At 54.7% G+C, this 16356-nt stretch overlaps 1 protein-coding gene across 6 annotated transcripts in view; it reads left to right on the top strand.

Annotated features, from left to right (window-relative positions):
• The first annotated feature begins 5546 nt into the window (after positions 1-5546).
• TSC1 (TSC complex subunit 1) overlaps positions 5547-16356 on the top strand; it is a 44472-nt gene continuing 33662 nt past the window's right edge. For 3 of the 6 annotated variants that reach the window (XM_037158552.2, XM_053667737.1, XM_053667735.1), the window contains exons 1-2: positions 5547-5814; positions 14904-14966. The gene's annotated coding sequence lies outside the window, so the exon portion shown is untranslated. The remainder of the gene's footprint in view (positions 5815-14903; positions 14967-16356) is intronic. The other 3 variants (XM_053667733.1, XM_053667736.1, XM_053667734.1) reach the window with 2 other exon arrangements.

The following is a 16356-nucleotide window of genomic DNA, read 5'->3' on the forward strand; positions in this document are numbered from 1 at the left end:
AGTTTGTATCTGGGAAACGTTTGAAAAAAAGAGACACACTTGGAAGGGCTAAGGAGCACCTACCCAGCCCTACCCGCAGCGGACAACAACCCGCGTTTGCCAAATGCACTTGCTCTGTCTGGGTGCGCACGTCTGCACAAATGGGCACGCTCAGGTCCGGCTGACGTCTGAAAGAACCTGGCAGACGGCGCGACACTTCACCCACAGACACTTGGGCCTGCAGCTTTGAGAAGTCAGGCTGTGCCGCAGGTAACCAGTTGCCCACTACAATGTCTTTGCCACAGCTAATTGTCAGTAGTTCCCTTATGTCATCGACTGTCCTGTTCATGTCCACAGGTCTGCAATTTCCCCATTGTCTCCCAGAGTTGCGATTTTAGAACCAGGACCCTGCCAAGGTCAAGTGTCGCACGGGCTTGTTTCTCTAGTGTCCTATGTGATGGAGCAACGTTCTCCGCCCTCTCCTTTGACACTGGGCCCCTAGTCCCTTGCCAAGGCCCCACATGGTGGGTTTGTCTGACTGTTCCCCCTGGTGCCGTTTAACCCGATTCTCCATCCCACACACAGGGGCAGGTGGGGCCAAGGCTGGATTAGATTCAGGTGCGCGGCCTCAGGTGGGGACTCTCTGCAGGTGAGGCTGTGGGCTCCGAGGCCCCGGGAAGGCCGGATGTCAGGGTGTCCTTTCTTAGCGAGGCCAAGTTCGGGCGCTTGGAGAAGGTGGTGTCAGCCAGCTCTCTCCATCATAAAGGTGAGTTCAGGAGCAACTGTGGGGTAGCACTTTGTCACCTGTTCTCCACAGCCTTCTCCCATGTTCTGGGGACAGCCACAAGACAAGGGACGTCAAAGACAGCCAGCAACCACCAGGCAGCTGGTTGGAAAAGGCATTCTTAAACAAAAATGAAAAAACTCAAAGTTTAAGTTAAAAGAAAGATAAGTGTGATAACATCAAAACGAATGCCTCTTTCCAATGAAGTACAATATAATGAACAGGAAGCTAGGAGATCTGGGGGGAGACACTGGAAATATCGGCAGCTGACGGGGGACACAGTTCAGGAACACAGGGGGCGGGGAGAAGATAGCAACGCTCGGGGGAAAGGATGGTCGCAACTTACAGAGAGAGAGACCCAGAGACTGACAAGAACAGCAAGAAATACGTCATCTCATTCGTAGTCAGAGAGAAGTAAACCATGTCATTATAGCCTTGTTATACCGAAAAAAAAAAAAAAAAAGTTTAAGAGCCAGTGGAAGCCGAGTGCTGGCCTGGACGCAGGCGCCGAGCGGACTTGCAGAGGGAGTGCGGGCCGGGGCGGCCGTCCTGGGGAGAGTTTGGTGGTGTTTCTTAAAAGTGAGTCTGCGCGTCCTGACCAGTGTGGCTCTGTTGGTTGGGCAGCGTCCGACAAACTCAAGGTTCAATTCCCGGGTGGGGCACATGCCCGGGTCGCAGGTTTGGGCCCTGGTCAGGATTCACACGAGAGACGACGGATCAATCAATGTTTCTATCTCACATCAACGTTTCTCTTTTTCTTCCTCTCTCTAAAAATAAATAAGTAAAATCTTTTTAAAAAGCGAGTTCTGTGCACAATTTTCGGAGGTGAAGAGAGATGTGTGTAGCACGGTGGACGTGGTGCACAAATGTGTGCGTGTGTGCAAGCCATCAGGGCGCGTGCATGAAGCCCTGGCTGGCGTGGCTCAGTGGACTGAGTGCTGACCTATGAACTAAAGGGTTGTGGGTTTCATCCCCAGTCGGGGCACGGGCTCCGGTTGCAGGCCAGGTCCCCAGTGGGGGGTGCATGAGAGGCAGCCACACACTGATGTTTCTCTCCCTCTTTCTCCCTCCCTTCCCTCTCTCTAAAAATAATAAATAAAAAAGATGTACGCATTAAATGTGAGCGATTTTTTGTCTATCAGTTATACCCCAACAGAACTAAAAAAGAAGAAACGTCCCCAAAACAACCAAACAGTGACAGCGTGTGCACTCTCTGACCCCCACTGCCACCTCGCGGCGCGCGCCCCGAGTTCTCAGCCAGGTCCAGGGGAGAGCAAGTACGGTGGCTTCTGTCACGGCACAGTGCCCGGTGGCACCGTGGGTGCCCTTCCCTGGGAGAGCGGCGGGCACACCAGGGCAGGGGGCCTGCGCGAACGGCATCAGCAGCTGGAAGCTCCCGCCTGGGAGTCCGCAGAGCCCTGAGCACACACTGAGCTTCAGAACGCAGTGCGGAGTGGGGACAGCGAGCAGCAGACCGGTGACAGCGTCTGTCACCGTGAGGTCAAAGTGCGTGCATGCATCTGCGTGCCTATATGACCGCGTGTGTCATTTTAGTCCATTTGGACACAGTGCTGAACAGCGAGGGGATGAGGAGGAGATTGGAGGGCTCTGGGGACCGCTCTCGGGGGGCATGTGTGGCTGCCGAAGGCAGGGTGACTAGTGGGGGCTGCCACACAGAAGCAGAAAGGCCCTCGTGACTGGTGGGTCCCTTAAGTGGGCCTTCACACATCCTGGCCTCTGCAAGGCCGTTTGTTTGCCAGGGACAGAAACCCAAGGGAAACCAGCACCGCCAAACAGAGTCACCGACTCATGGGACTTGGAAGACCAGGGCGAAGCTGGTCCTGGGGACTCGGGAAACTTGGGGGACGGCAACCACGCTCCTCTGTCCATCTCTGTCTCTTCGTGTCTCTTTCCCCTTCGGGCGGGACTCCTCACGAAGCGTGGTGTAGAGAGGCCAGGGCGAGGGTCACAGCTTCTCATCCCAGCTCAGGGGCCCCAGGGGGGAGGACAAAATCTCTGTTAGATCAAGACCCAGGCAAGGACCCTGACCGGAACAGCTCAAGTCACATGTCCAACTGTGGGCCAATCACTGTGGCTGAACGATGGGTCTCCATCACCTAGGCCTTGTCCAGGGGCCTGTGGCCTGAGGGTGGTGCTACAGGTGTCCACAGGACAGAGAAGGGGAGACACTGCACAGGTGGGGAAGCTTCAGGGTGGTGCGCGTAGGGCGGCGGTCTAACATCCGTTTGGCAAGGGACCGAAATCAACCCCAGAAAAATGGCAACTCTCTGGGCAGCCAGACTGGGCAGTGGCTGGAGACAGCGGCAGAGCTGCCTCTGCCTGTCCCTTCTGGCCTCTTCTCACCCGCCGCTGGTGGCCCAGAGCGAGAGAACAATCCCGTGTTCTTCCAGATGCTGCATAAACATCAGGGGCGTGATATGGCCCCTTGAAAGCAGGGGCTGATGAGCACCCCGTTGCCGCCCTCTCTCCCACAGAGAAGGACATTCCAGCAGGATGAGGGCACCAGGCCAAGGAAAGCTGACAGTGGGGAGGGGGTTCCTGGGTCAGGGCTCTGGTGCCTGTCCCCTACCTCCCACCCTTAACCCGAACTGTCCCCATCACAGGCGGCGTCAGGAGTCTCTGAGTGTACCCGAGTCCCTGCCCTGCTGTGAACACAAAGGTGGGTGGACAAGGGGAAGTGGGACGCCCCAGACCCTCCCGCTTCTCCCCCAACCTTCCCTTCTCTGGCCCGCAGGTGGACTCGACCATGGTGGCCACACAGCAGTTAGCCTTCCATGAACTGATGCTGGGCGTGACGAGGGCTGGCCATGAGTGCAGGTAACACAGTAGAAACACTGACATCGATTGAACTGGGCTCTACACTAGTGACATGTCTGGCTGTGTGTGATGTGCACTGTTGAGGGAAAAACAAGGATGGGCATTATACCTCGGAATAACGGTTCCATACCATGGGTACAGTGATGGGCATATTCTGTGTATGATGCGCACAAAAACCATGGGTGTGCACTGTACACTGTAAAATACAGGATAAAATCTCATTGAATCCAACCAAACCTCCATTAGGTTGGCATCGTTATTACCCTTATGCTGCAGGTCCCCCCGTTAGTACGATGGTAGAAGCCTGCATCCACACTCTGGTCTGTTTGGATCAAGAACTCTTGATTTCTCCCAGCGTCTCCATAACTGTGTGTGACTAGGGATGTACACCCAGCTCCACGCTCACCTGCCCCAGAAGGCAGCATGGTTATAAAGGTGTGCACTGCCCAAGGGCCCCAGGAGGGCTGGGGCTCTGCTCACAGGGGCTCTCGGCCTGGAGGGGCTGCCTTTTTCTAATTCTCACCAAGACAGCACACGGGCCAGCAGCAGCTCTCTGACAAAGCCCATCATGAGGCTGGCCACTCGCACAGCAGGCCCCTTCCATCATGCTCCGCCTTGCACACTGTGACCCGACTGGTTCCCATGACAAAACCTGTTTTTCCCACAACTCACCCAGCATCTTCCTGCCTCCAAGCCCTTGCGTCTTAGGTTCTCCTGGCCTGTTTCTTCCCAACCGCCTCCCTCATCTCATGTGAATAAAACCTGCCTCTCCTGCCGTCAGTCCAGCCAGTTGGGGTGGTGGACACACAAGGCACAGAGGACGTGTTACAGAACCGTACACTGAAACCTGTATCATTTCATTAACCAATGTCACCCCAATTTTAAAAAAAGAACGGATCACCAATGGGGGCGTACTCCCACCATAAAGTACTGTAGTGCAGTGAGAGGGACCTGTAACCACGGTGAACAGTACAGGTGAATCAATGAGCATTAAAAAAAGACCCAGCAGGATGCCCACGCCTTTCAGGCACCACGGGAGGCCTCACCTTGCGTTCTGCCTCCACTCACCTGCTTTGCATCTGGCACATTTATTTATTTTCAGAGAGAGGGGAGGGGAGGGGGAGGAGAGAGAGGGAAACATCCTGTGGGAGAGATATCAATCAGTTGCCTCTTGTAGGAACCCCAATAGGAGACCAAACGAAAAACCCTGGCCTGTGCCCTGGATGGGACTCGAACCTGTGACCTTTCACTTTGCAAGATGAGGCCCAACCAACTGATCCACACCAGCCAGGGCAAGGGGTTCTGATTTTAAAGCCACCTACTCTAGGGAGGATTTTTTTTTTTTTTAAATCGGTTGATATTTTGTTTCCCTGCATTAATCAATTTGACTCAAACTCATAGAAATTTTCTTAAATAAATAAATAAAGCTGCCTGCTCTGATTAGGGTGGCTTCCAGAAACCTGGCGACCAGGTCTGCAGCGTCAGTAGCCCGAGGGCAGCACCCAGCGGTTCTTCGCAGCCCACAGGTGGGCTTTCCGCAAACGCTGTGCAAAGGTTAGGGTACCCTGGTGCAGCGCCTCCGTGATGCCCTGCAGCGCTGCCACTCCTGTAAGACTGCACCGCGGGCCCCCCACCCACGCGGGCCCTAGCAGCTCTCTGGGATACCGGACCGCAGCTCTAAGGCCGGCCACCCGCTCTGTCACGGACACAAGCCCAGGAAAGACGGCAGGCACCCCAACCACACCCTGCCCCGCGAACTTGTTTACGCCTCTCGCACTGCCCCTCCTGCCCGGCCAGCCGGGCCACGTGACTCCGCTCCACCTCACGCCCTCTGGCATAGCTCCTCCCACCCCGCCGGCCCTTCTTTTTGCCTCCTTCAGAGTCACAAGATCTCTCAGTGGTTTTATTTGGGGATCCTTCCGCTCGTCCCCGCCCCCCGCTACTTTATAAACTCTCCTCGTTATTTCTTGACTGGTCTCCATTATCATTAATGAGAAGCAAGGCCTCTTCAGTCCAACGGGGCTGCGGACGGTAGTCGTCTGTCGTTGGGCTCGAGGGAGAGGCGAGACCCCGCTGGGGACTCTTTGTCCTGGCGGAGGCTGCGGCGGGCCGTGGTCATTTCACGACGGGGGAGGTGCTGTACGTCCAAGATGGCGGCGCCCTGTAGGCTGGAGGAACTGTGAGGTAAACAGCTGAGGGGGAGGAGACGGTGGGTGAGTATGGGGGTGTCGCCCCCTCCTTTCCATGGGGGCTTCTCGGGGCTGCCCTGGCACCTTGACCCCCGGCGGGGAGGCCCTGGGGGGCGGGGGCAAGGGGCTCCATTGCAGAGGACGGGACCCTGGGAAGGGGGATTCGCAGACCTTTCCCCTCTCTCTCATTACGCGCTGTCTCCGGTGGGCCCGGCTGGGTTGGCGGGTCCCTGGGATGGAGAGGCGGGCCCGGCCGGCACTTGGCCCTCCTCGGCGCTCTGCGGGGCGGACGGATGCACGCCCGGGCCGCAGCGCCCAGGGCGGGGGGCAGGTGAGCCCCCCCGCCAGCCCTTCGCTCGGGGTGGCGGTGACAGATTCCCGCGGGGTGCGGAGGGCGGCGGGGCAGGCCCGGCTGGCGGGGCGGGTCCCGGGGCTCGTCGAGAGGGGCTGGGGGTGCGGGAGAAGAATGGAGGCTGCCTGCGGGCGGCGGGGCCGCGCGGGGCCGCGGGGGCGCCTGTGGGCGTTTGATTGACGGCGAGAGACAGTTACCTCGAGGCGGCCGCGGCGGCTCTTCGGAGACGGCTACGCGCAGAGCCGCGGCCGGGCGCTCATTCATTCATTGGAGGAACCGGAGGGCGCGGGGCTTGCAGTCGAGCGAGCTTTTCCAAGGGGCGCTGCTCCTGGGGTTTCCCGTGCAGGAGTTTCGCTGGGCGTGTTTCGTGCGGACGGGGGGGTGTCTCGGGAGGGGGCGCGGTGCCCCGAGGACAACCGCTCACCGTTTCGGGGTGCTCCCTGGGCCAGCGCTCTGCTGCAGCCGTCGCCTCCTTGGTCCTGGCGGCCCAGGGGCGAGGCGGCCACCGTCACCCCCGCCATTCCGCAGAAGGGGAAACTGAGGCCCGGAGAGACCAGGCAGGCGCCGAAGGCCTCCTCTCGCAGCGTCCCAGCCGGGACCGGGGTCTCCCTGACGCCGCGACCGTGGACCTGCTCCGTGTTCGTGCCCACGTGACTGTCTCCCGTGTCTGTCGGTCCATCACAGCTGGCCCGTCCGTCTCACCAAACTACGAGAGTGAACCTGGGCCGCCGGGGCCCACGTTGGCGCCCACGTGCCCGTGTGTGTGTTGTGTTTGGAAGAGGGGCGCGTTTGCCTCTTTGCAGGCCTCAGCTTCTGTGCAGCCGGCCGGCCTGCGCGGAGACGGCTGGTCTGGCCTGGAAAGTAGCGGGTGTTTTTCTAAAAGGGTGAGTTGGCTGCAAAGACAAGTTTGGCTAAAATACCCTTGCTGGATTTTTAATAGAAAGCATAGAAATAGCACTTAACTTTACATGGAGTGTGCTGTAAAAGTACTGAAATAGAATGGTTCTCCTTTGAGATACTTCGATTGGTAGTTTTGGGGTCAGCTTGGAGCCGTCTGAACACAAACGTGCGAGCACAGTGGAGCTGCGGATTTGAAGAAGCATTAGGAAACCGGGTCTTTTGGGAGCCCTTGCCAGGTGGAGCAACCACCTGTGATTCTTAAGTTGAGCATTCCCAAGCAAACCCGGAGTATGCCAACGTAGAAGTGGATTGCGGGCTGTGCAGGGAAGCGGGTCTGTAACAGTCACACAAATGACAGTGAGACAGCATTGGCAGTGGCCCTCGGGGAGCTGCAGACTCGCCCACCTAACCACCTGGTGTAGACCTAGGGGGTGTTCGTAGAAGATGTAAATGGAAAAGACACTCTTACTGAAGTTAATGTCTCATCCCAGACACTCTGACGTCACGCGCTGGGAAGGCCGGCGATGTAAGCTTTCTTTGCTTCTCTGGCATCGTAAAGACTGGGTGCGCTCCAGAATCCCTGGTGAGGGTCCCTGGGCTTGGAGCAAAGACCTCCTACACTGCTGCTGCTTGCTGGTGTGGCCACGGTCCCTTCTGTGCGTGCCCGGTTGGTCTTACTAGGACACATCAAACACGTGTCTGTCCGTGATGTGTTGACCCAATAACGAGGTGGCAGGCACCGGAGGCCTCCAGCAGTGCTCATGCGGACCCCCGCTGCAGGTGGCAGGCCCTGTGGTGGGGGGACCTGCAGATGCCGTCTGGGGGACGCCCTGAATGTGCACCTGTATTTTGGGAGGAGTCAAAGGTGACTGATGTGCACCAGATGTTGAGGACTGATGCCTTCAAGCTTCGGTTTGGCTGTTTTTCTTTGAATTTGTAACTCACTGCAGGGCATTTTAAAAATAGCTTCTAACCTCCGGTGTGTGTGGAGTGGGGTGAATTCTGGTCTCCGAATCACAACTGGCTGGATGTCACGGCTCCGGCTCCTTTTAAAGTTTGTTGGGGTGCAGGCGTGCTCTCTTCCGGGTCCCAGGGCCATGGTGGGCTAAAGTCACTTCTCCTGGAGTTAATTGGAGTTAGTTGGGGTACAGAAGAGCCAGATACAGCCATGTATCAGCCATTTCAAGCTTTCCAAAAGTCAGATAGCTTTCAACTTTGGACAAGTCACTTCAATTCTCTGAGCCTCAGTTTCTTCATTTGTGAAATGAGTTAGTTGGATTGTAAATGAAAGTATTCCTAAATGTGATGTTCTGTGACTTAAGCCTCTCCTGCTGCTTCAGTTAAATATTCTGAGTAAATTGGTTGAACCAGCATCAATGGCTTTATAATATCTAAGCAAATTGGTGACTTTTAGCTTGACCTGTTCAGTGGTGACCAGTTTATCTTTTCCTTTATATCACATTATTTAATAAAAATTTTTAAATTTATTTTTAGAGGGGGGCAGAGGAGGCAGAAAGAGGGAGACAAACGTCAGTGTGAGAAATATGCAAGGGATACATCCATCTGCTGCTTTTTGTACCCCCCACCCCCTCAACTGGGGAGCTGGCCCACAACCCAGGCATGTGCCCTGCCTGGGAATTGAACTGGTGACCTTTCTGTTTGCAGGTCAGCGCTCATTCCACTGAGCCACACCAGCCAGGGCTATATCACATTATCTTTATTTTATTTTTTAAAAAATATTTTATTTATTTACTTTAGAGAGACAGGGAGGGAGGGAGAGAAACATTGATGTGTGAGAGATGCATTGACTGGCTGCCTCTCACGTGCTCCCAGCCAGGCACCTGGCCCACAACTCAGGCCTGTGCCCTGACTGGGAACCAAACCCGTGACCTTTTGGTCTGTAGGCAGGTGCTTAATCCACTGAGGCACATCAGCCAGGCTGTGTTACATTATTTTTATAAGGTGATTTCCTTGAAGTTTCTCATATTATAAATCTCTCTTTGCGAGGTTAGTTTTGTTTGTCATTGAAGTAGCTGCTGCCATGAAAGAAGAGCCCACTCAGCATTCAGACCTGCAATCTGAGTGTATAGTATATACGCAGACACTGGGCCTTTTCCATGATTGTTAAATAGAACTTAGTTTTCATGAAAGACTCATTTTTCCTTTGTTAGGTGGGTCTGAAAGAGGTCTGCCATCAGCAGTTTTCTGATCTCTTGTGCTTGTAGTTATTAGAAATTAATGTCTCTTTTGGGGGAAGAATAAACAAGCCATTACCTAGTCATTCATTCCCAGGACTGCTGTTTCTTTCTTCGTCCCTTTTCCTGTGCAGTACTCACCTTTGTTCTATATGGTGAAGTAGTAAAGGGTACCAAATACTTTTAAAGGTTGAATGAATTCAGATTGGCATCTGATGAGTAAAGTGCCTTGGAAAGCAAGCAAGGCACGGTGGTTACTGGCCTAGACCTCACAGGTCGCTGTGTAAAGATAGTGGCAGGCGAGACCCCGGAGTGTTTGAGTGATGAGGGCCAGTGTGCCCTTCTGCTGGTGAGGGCAGAAGACACGGAGGCGAGTGATAAGGGAGAACAACTGTGCTGACTGACCTTCACGTCTCTGGTCTGGGAGCCCTGGCTGCCGGACACAGTAACTGACACCAAATGTATACGTATAAGTTACAGAAGGGCCTTATCAACGTTTCGAATACCAGTTGTTGAACTGATAGACTGCTGACACTTATGTATCCAGCAATACATTTTGTAGTAATATTTTTATAACAGAGTTTGCATTTATTGAGTACTTATTAGCCAAACTCTATTCTCATGTCTTGCACATACGATCCCATTAAATCTTCCCACAGCCTTAAGAGACAGGATGGGGAGATGCGGAAACCGAGGCCCGGAGGCACTTACACAGTGGCCGAGCTGGGGTTTGAACCTTGCTGGTTGAGCCCAGAGCCCCAAATTTAGTATTTCACTATGTTCAGCGGGCTGACCTGCAGTCTCATAATCTAACTCATAGGTCAGTGGTTCTTAACCTTTTTTTTTTGACGGGGGAGCTCAGTTCCCCTCTGAAAATCCAGGGAAACTGCACCACATACCCCTCCCCATCCTATCACCACCAAGAAGATGTACAGAGATGCGACTTCAGGAGCCTCTCAGACCCAGCCTGGAGCTCAACGCACCCTTCTAGGTCAGCGGTTTTCAGCCTCTGTCGTCTCATGCGCGCACAGACGAATTACTGAAATTCTGTAGCACACGAGAAAAACCCACATTTTTTGCTGACCTGACTGAAAAATAGGTATAATTTTGATTCATTCACATCAGGTGACTATTGTGTGGGCTGTTGTCATTTTTTTTATTTGACCATCTAAGGGAAAATAGGTTAGTGCCCCTGACTAAATGGTCAGGTACTGCATGTTTCAACAACTCTTGGGGTGGAGTGGTGAAAAATTGCTCTTCTAGATAAATTATTGCTCTTAAAAATGGATTTGGGCTTTATTAAAAGCAGTGTGTCTGTCTGTCTGTCTGTCTGTCTCTCTCTCTAACTGGTAGGTAGGAAAGACCCAAGTCTCTTAAAGATGAGACCATGTACTGTTTGTATTATAAATTACATTTTCAAACTTTTATATTGAAAGATTTGTTACACTTCACTGGAAATCAGCTTTAGGTGCCACATTAAAAAAAATCCGCAGCAGAGAGCTCAGGCTCCCAGCCTGCTACGTGCCCACCGGGGCTGGCGTGCAGTCCGTGCTGCTGCCTGTGGCACCTGGCAGAGTTCCACTGGGTTTCTCCCAAGGATTATGTACTGTTTTTTTCCCTTTGAACCTCAAAGTACACATAAAAATACATATTTAATGTTTCTTGCCTTCATCCTTTTTTCTTCTTCCTGAACTAGCAGTTCTCAACCTGTGCTGGGCATCAGGATCACCTAGGAGACCCACTCCCGAAGTTTCTGATTCAGGGGCCCCACAGGGCCTGGGAGTTTGCCTCCCCGGCAGATTCCAGGCAGTGTTGGTGTTGCTGGAGTGAGGCCCGCGTTGTGGGACCCCTGTCCAGGTGGTCCAACACAGTGCCTCCTTCTGTGGGTGTTTGTTTGAGTCCCAAAGAAATCTTAGTTTGCTCAGTTCTCTTTGAGGGGAAGTGACTTTTGACACATACATGGTATGTGTCTGGTCTGTATTTTCTTGGTGAATAATTTCGTTCCTGTTCATAGAAAGGCAAAACATAAGAGGCATTATCTGTAGAAGAAATACAGCTTTCTAAAATCAAGCTCTGTGCTTGCAGGCGACCTTTGAAATAGGACAGAAGCTCCAGCAGACTGCCCCTCGAGCTCCCTGATGGCGGAATTCTGAGTGGAGTCGGGAGCTCTCCTGCCCGGCCTAGGTGACCTTGAGGAGGGCCGGCGCTGCTGTGGCCATGAGGCCACACGCGACGGCCTGCTTTGGCAGGTCTTGCCATCAATTGCCTCGCTCACATGCTAAGTAGTACTTCTACCCTTTCTCTCCTCCTCTGGGGTGGGGGTGGAGACGGGGTTAGTGTCTCACCCTGTGTGGATGCGTCTGTGCTGAAGGCAGCTGCGCTCACCTGTCCGACGTGGCTCTAAGAAATCGCTCAGTGGAGCGTGCCAGCACGAGTGCTCTGGTGGCGTGCTCACTGTACCGTTAACATAGTGGTGTACATGCCTGCTTTATGTATGCTTTACTCCGTGATGAAATAGTCTGCCTGTGCCTGAACCGGGGGCCGAATTGTCCTTGAGTTACTTTAGATAAAGACCTAAGTACAGAAAACACGTGTAGTGAAGAGACAGTGGCCCTCGTTTCCACCTGTGGTTGTGGTTTCTGTCACAGACAGGTGTGCACAAGATTATTGGGCGATACGCTCAATTTCCTTTTTGTGTGACCTGCAGTTCTGGGACTCTTAGGGGTAGGAGGCCACACATAGCACTGGCTTTCCAAAAGTCTGAAGGCCTGGAGGTGTCTGCGGCTGGCGTTGGTACAGGTGCGTGTAGCTTGGCCCTGTTGCAGCCCATCGTGCGTCTTGCCGGGGACAGACATGTGACAGCTGTGTGCAGGTCCCACTGATGGCAGCTGCATGCAGCAGGTGTGCTAGGGTTCCTGTGGCGCCCGGGTGTGTGGCCATCGGTCTGTGGACACCTGGAGTGTGGAAGTAAGGTGAACTGCGGTGGCAGGTTGGCCTGCCTGCCTCCTGTTTGGTCGGAGAGCATGTGAGTGCAGAGCCCTTGTCTTCTGCAAACCCACCGTTTGTCTGAAAGGCCGCCTGCGGAAGTGAGGTCGCAGGCCTGCGCTGGGCGGGAGCAGCTCTCCGGACCATCGGAGGGAGAATGTGGATCCGGGGTGCGCTACTGCTTTTTCATTTTGGCTTTTGAACCTAAGAGTGTGGATCAGCCCTCGATGCTCTGACAGGTGCTTCCATCCGTCCCCCTCAGGTGTGCACGCCTTCCACGGGAGTCTTCTCCATTCCTCACTTCTGGTCAGGAAGCGGTGGCTCACATCACTTTACTGACCAAAGGGTTCTATCTCGACAGGGCAGGACTTCAGCAGAGAGCAGTAAGTGGACAGTCACCTAAGGCGTCACCCCCAGCAGGCAGCTCTGACATGTCAGCATTACAGGGGTGCTGACTTACCACCCTTGCAGGGGTTTGCTCACATGGTGACACAGGCGTCGAGGAGACTTCATGCTGAGCGTGGGACAGGGACGTTCTGACTTCCTGTGCAGCGCCTTTATCTAGGACAGAGGCGCTGCCCGCGCGGGATGCGAGAGCTCCCCTCGTGTGTGCCCTGATTTCTTCTCACCTGAGGTGTGGCTTTCAGGTCAGAGGCCCGGCTGGGGTTCATTGGAGGAGAGGTCTGTACAGCTCACTGCACTCCAACTGACGGAAGGGTCCTGAAGACCAGAGACCCCTGTGTTCCATTCCAGCTCATTCCTTGTGGCGTGATAGTGGCCGGGCCAGCACACCCTGCCTGAAAGGCCAGCTGGGCCCGAGGTTTAGTTGTTAGAGAGTTGCTCGATCCCCTGGCTGGACTTGGGCCAGGACGGTCCGTGGTGGGGCTCCTTGCATGCCTCTCCGTGGCTGGGGGAGCCGGGTGTGCGTGGTGTGTGAGGCTCAGCCCTTTTGCCCCACTGTCAGCCTGGGGATGGCCACCAGCGGAGCTGCTGGAGTCTTTGCCCACAGAACAGGGTCGTTTGCCCCTCGTGTGGCAGATGCTGAAGTAGGCTGTGAGAGTCCATTGGTGGACCAGTCGGTCTCTGTCCTCACGGAGCTTGCAGTCCGATGGTCAGCCCGTGCCTCAGTCCACTTCGAAGGGCCCACGTGTTACAAGCCAACTGGAACGTATGCATTCATATGGGGCCCGGCGGAAGAACGCCACTGAGTGTGGTTGGTGCGGCAGGTGACTGTCTCGCATGAGAGGGGTGGCAGTTTGAACGTGTCCTCTAAAATGTCACAGGGTGTGCTTGAGTGCGATTGTTATGTTACACAATTACACGCACATGATTTTGTAGTACAAGATTTGTATAGATTCTCAGCGCACAGAGAAGGGGCGCTGTTTGTGCCAGACTCCGTGTGTGCTCACACGGGACGTAGATGTGCAGTGCGAGGTCGTGTGGACAGAAAGTAGGGTGAAGGGGGAGGGCAGGTGAAGAAGTGACGGCTCTGCACAGATACTTTATGCTTGTCTCGGAAAAGGATTGGGTTAAGGTTGTGTTGTTTTGAAGGCAGAATTCTGCTGTGCACATTGAGACTGTTTTAACTCCGAGTCATTTGGTCAGCAAGTACAGTGAGTCTTCACTTAACATCGTCGTTAGTTCTGCAACTTGAAGCAGCACGACATAGAATGTGACCATCTTTATCATCTGCTGATTGACATAAAGGGGTTGAGGTCCTGCGGCGTCTCATCAGCGTTGCCAGGACATGACGTTGGGGGAATGCGGGGCTGGATGGGCCGCTCTCTCTTGCTGGATGGAACTTGTGGTCTAGTGGGGGACATGGTCAGTAGCCAGTCACCCCAGTGCAGTGGGGTGGTGGTTAGGGACACAAAGAAATTGAGGCTGCTGAGAGCACATCATAGGGGCCCTGACCCGGCCTGGGGCTTGGGAGTAGAGGGAAGTGAAGGCTTCTCTGGTGAAGGGGGTTTTTAAGCTAGGTTTTAAGGGTGAAGACTTAGCGTGGGGGGCAGCAGCAAGTCCTGAAATGGGGGTGGGAGTGGCTTGGTTGAGAGACTGAGAGACTGAGGGGCTGGTGGGGGCGGGTGGTGGGTGCTGGCGCACTTCAGGCCTGTGAAGGGCCTTGTGTCGCTCCACTCTGGGCTGCCTCCTGGGAACCCTGGAGCCCGCTCTCCGTGCCACATGCTGTGCAGGGTGGAGGGATGAGGCGGCTCCTCCAGTCCCCACTCAGCCGGTGAGGAGTGGCCATTACCCCTCCTGCCTTGCAGGCGAGGTAACATGAGGTGGACACCAGAGACACCAGGATAAGGAGCCACCAGCTGCACAGCTAGTAGGTGGCAGAACTTGGGCTTGCACTCGGACCCTCGGACCCTGGAGCCTCTCCTGACCATTCACGTCCTCTCCATTTGTTTGTAGCTCTGATACAGACAGTTAACAAAAGGCAGCGGTAACAAGTTCCGCATAGCACAAAGAATTTTCCAGCTCTGGCTGTCCAGAAACCTAGACAGGGAGAGGCAGGTGTGCCCAGTGAGTGTGTGTGTTCCCGTGGCCTGCAGACAGCCACCTGTCAGAGCCAGAGCAGGAGGAGATGGGGTCCAGTGAACACTGGGCTTCTCTGGTTGCGCTTGGGTTCCTTCCACTGTAAGATGGTTATTTACGTACATGTGTTTTTCTCCCTCTAGTGACCATGAAGGACACCAGGTTGACAGCACTGGAAACCGAAGTACTAACTGTCCCCAGAATAGGTAAGGGATCGACTCAGTCCACTGGTGCAGGAAAGCAGAAGGGGATCGGTTGTCTTGTCCATGCCGTACTGGTGCATGCGTGTGTCTTTGCACGCAGGGTTTAACGTGTATGGTTTCAGCTGCTTGCCCGGAACTGGACTGGCTGTGGCACGGGTGGCAAACACAAGGCCCGTGGGCCGAACCCGGCTCTCCACCTTGTTTTATCCCGCCCAGCACCTTGCTTCTACCTGGCGGCAGCTCTGAGCTCTCGCTTAACTGTTAAGGAGCACTTACATTTACTTGGTTCTAAATCGCCTTCGGCACTTTGAAGACAGCTCTGAGGCAGATGTGGCCCTGGTGGAAATGAGTTTGACGCTCCTGGTCTATGGCATGAAATAATTGGTCAAATGACTGGTGATGGTTACTTGCTTATTTGGTGCAGGCACTGTTAAATGCATTACTTTTCTTCATGACCCCACTTTTGGCGCCCCCGCTTTTTAGAGACGCAGAAGCAGCCTCTGGGACACTCGCTGCTATCTCTGAGGTCACGTGGCTAGTACCTAGTGTGTCTGTGACCCCAGTCAGTGCAGACAGCTGAGTCTGGTTCAGGCCACTGCACTCAGTGGGAGCCTTTGTGCGGGAGCAGGCCGGTCAGCTAGTGCAGAGGTTCTCAGCCCAAGCCAGCCTTACGAGTGCCCTTGGGTCTGTGCGTGCAAATCCGGTGTAACCCACACATATAGCCTGGACCCCGCCCTGTGACCTGCCCTACAGTGGGGCCCGGGCCGCAGGCTGACTGTGTGATGGGCATCCTGGGCAGAGACCCCCAGACCAGTAAGTTAGCATCACGTCTCAGCCTGGTTCTGTCGGTGGCTCTGTTAGTTCTGGGGATGACGGGCGTGCTATGGCGGGCTCTGGGGACTGGAGGGCGCACAGACCCCAGAGCAGGTCCTTCCCAGGTAGTGAGGCACTTGTAGGAGGGTGTAATCTTAGCAGCCTGACTGACCTTGGAGCCTGGGGTTGGAGTCTGCGGCGCCGCTGTCCCGGGGGGCAGATGCAGGGAGGATGGGCAGGGTGTGCACTGGTGCTCATTCAAGGTCCCCGACTGCCTCGCCGGACATCGCAGGAGCTGTGCACCACGCAGGGTCTCGTCTGAGGGTCGATGCTGTTCACAAGTCAGGACTTAGTGCAGAGTGTCTGACAGAAGGGGCTGAGCGTCGTTCTCAAGAGTAGAGGAGGCTTTCCAGGCTGGTCGTCTCGTTGAAATTTTGTGTGCATAGTTCAGACTGTCCCACCTTAGAAACTCGCTGACAGGAGTTTGAACCCGTGTCACGTGGTCAGCTGTTCCGTCACTGAGGCCCAAGCTGAGTAGCACATAAACCTCAAACTCTATGAAACGTTTTCTATTATTGTG

This window comes from Artibeus jamaicensis, unplaced genomic scaffold, assembly GCF_021234435.1.
Source record: "Artibeus jamaicensis isolate MK-2021 breed Jamaican fruit bat unplaced genomic scaffold, CSHL_Jam_final contig_471, whole genome shotgun sequence".
NCBI lineage: Eukaryota > Metazoa > Chordata > Mammalia > Chiroptera > Phyllostomidae > Artibeus > Artibeus jamaicensis.